Consider the following 3,047-nt stretch of genomic DNA (forward strand, 5'->3'; position numbering starts at 1 on the left):
TGTCAAATGGGCAAACAAGGTCCAAATTCACTTCTGAAAGAAGTTCTGGAACCCTTAAGCCAAATAGAAACTCATTGTCTATGCCAGGTCAAATTTTCTTTGCAATATACATCAATAGACATCCTACGCGTAGGATGTCTCCTGCTGTGTTTTGCCTGGATTTTTGCACTATGGTTTCCCCTTGTTGTGCTGAGCCTACAGCTATTTTTACTTTTTGATTTGGACACCTATTAGCTGGTCAATGAATCAGAAATCTATTCCGACAGCCTGTTGATGATCTTGATCAGTCTAATCAACTCCAATTTGGACCAAAATTGACTAGGAGACTTTTGCCTTAGGCTATATAACACCTTACTATGCTCAAAGTCAAAGTCTGGCTTCAATTTCTTGCTTAAGACATCCTACGCGTAGGATGTCTTTTTCATCAGAATGGCTTCAAACTCAAAGCACAGGCTCCCCTTGAGTTGCTCATCACTTTGGTATACTCAAAATTTAGTCCAAAATCACTTAGAAGACATCCTACGCGTAGGATATCTTTTTGGCCTGTTTGACCCCAGACTTGTCCCACAGCTTCCCCTTGATGTCACTAACCCAGTGGTATGCTTAGATTTTGGTTTGGATGTCAAAAGTCCCAAATTTTAGCTGCTCTTGCCTTTTTTTAGTCAAAAGTGCTAAAGTCCGCTTTGAACCCAATTTTCTCACCCAAATGAGGTGAAACCCCTTTCAGTCACTCAATATATCATGCAAGACATGCTCATGCAACCATCTTATGGTTTTGGTCTCAAAATAATGTTTTGGCACTATTTGGCTAGGATGTTTGGCAATTTCAGTCTATCTGGCCTTATCCTGTCAAGATATGGCCAAATTTCCTCTTTCCAGTTGAAATTAGGGTAAACCCTACCTTCTGAACACACTGGTCAACTCAAAATCCCAAAATTCCTCCCAGATTAGCATGTAGACATCCTACGCGTAGGATGTCTCCTGGCTTAAAATTAATTTTTAAATTTTTTTTTTTGACAGAAATGCTTCTGATGCTCTGTAGATCTATCAGAAAAACTCACAGTAACTTTTGGACTTCAATTAGGCTTTCAAACACACTTTTGCATCTTTTTGCATCATTTACAAACTTGTGATGACTTTACCAAGCAAGTGTACATGCATGAAATGCTCTAGATCCTGAATCATGATGTCCTACTTACTCTACTCCTACTTATCAGGTGAAATGGTGTTAATGGTGTTTTTGGTTGCTTTTTGGCCTCTCCGGACTCTCAAGCTCTCCTCTCAGCGCTTCTACCACTCCAACTCCTACTCTAGAACTCGACTACTACCTAAAACTACCTTCGTCTACCTAATCTTCCTAAGTCGAAGGATCTAGGCCAGGCACACGCTTCCTAGACTCCCTCTAAGACCTAGAGAGTCCTCCACCCTCTGATCCTATCTAAATGTAAAACAAGACTCTTGGCAAGCCAAAAATCCCAATCCTCAAGGATTAGTCTCGGTCACCTACCTAAGGTTTTCGTCCCTGGCAGCGGCACCAATGTTGGACGGATACGCCGCGACGAACGTCAGCACAGCGAGAACTCACCTAACATGTAATGTCAGCTAAGGACGAAGCTCGACCCGCAGGCACGTGGAAGCAAGCATAAGGTGTCAACCTACACTCGACTGACTCCTAACTAATTCCTACAGAGGTCTCTACCAATTGTCTAAGTCACAGCCTTCAAGAGTGCATAAGAGGAAACTTCCTACAACGCTTTCTAGAGTCGAACACCCATCAAACAATCTCGAAACACCATAGAACTTGAAGGAGACCCTACTAATACCAATAGGTCGCTCTCCCTAAGGTCGAAGAACCAAAATCCCAACCCAAAACACATGGTGCAGAAACACGTAGGATGTCTGGCCGAGATCTGCAGGTCTTTGTTTTCGAAATCTAAAGTGCCTAATGTGTAGTTCTACTCAATGTGAATGCGTGGATATGCTGCAATGCAAAATCGGACAACGTATGTTCACCCAAACACCCGGTGAAGCTCGTAGAAGGAGCTCACAAAACCGGACCGTATGCGCGTAATGTAGATATCGACGCGTAGCTTTCGTCGGGGGTTACACGCTGCACTTCTCTGCACTCGATTCCGACCACTGGAGCACACGTAGCGTCAAGATGAAGCTCACTCTCTCTCTCTCTCTCTCTCTCTCTCTCTCTCTCTCTCTCTCTCTCTCTCTCTCTCTCTCTCTCTCTCTCTCTCTCTCTCTCTCTCGTACACAGTACGCTCACTCACAGACTTCAAAACTTGTTTTTAAAATGACAAAAGGTCCTTCATTAAGATCAAAAAGTGGTATATATACCTTACAATTTCTCAAACCCTAAAGTTCCAAAATCAACCATCTACTCAATCTAACTATCAAAACTGGGATACAATCTGGAAACTTCTGTAAGTCCCAATAATTACAAGGTAAAAAATCAGGTTTTCCTTAATGAATGAATAATTACAAAAAGAATAATCTTCCGAATAGTTAGATGTCGTGGGGTGTGTCCAGCTTCTAACAATTCCTTATATTTTCATTTTGTTCCCTTTGATAGTTTGACATCTCTTTAGCTAAGAGTTTAGCTCTTAAAAGAGCATCTTGTAAATTTACAGGCCTCATGGATTCTAGACAAGTATTTAAGAGAGCATTTAGCCCTTGGCGGGATTGGGCTACTTGTTGATCTGCAATCATTGGTGGAGCATGGCGCCTAAGAGTTACAAATTTTGAGTAGTATTCTTCCACCTCAAGATGTAACTGACATAAGTTGAAGAACTCGTTCATTTCAAGGGATTTGTGTGCAGGTGGAATATAACATCCTTTAACAGGAGACTTAATGTCTTTCCAAGTTTGAGTGTTTTGAGTTACTCGGTTATCTTTGCAGTGTTGTTTCCACCAAATCTTGGCATCCCCCGTGAGACGAAACATAGCCAACATTGCTTGGTTATTGAGAGTAGTACTAGAAGCAGCAAAATAATCCTCCATCTTTTCAAGCCACACTTCCGCATTGCACTCAACTTGAG

This window comes from Adiantum capillus-veneris, chromosome 8 (assembly GCF_014529385.1).
Source record: "Adiantum capillus-veneris isolate H3 chromosome 8, ASM1452938v2, whole genome shotgun sequence".
Classification (NCBI taxonomy): Eukaryota; Viridiplantae; Streptophyta; class Polypodiopsida; order Polypodiales; family Pteridaceae; genus Adiantum; species Adiantum capillus-veneris.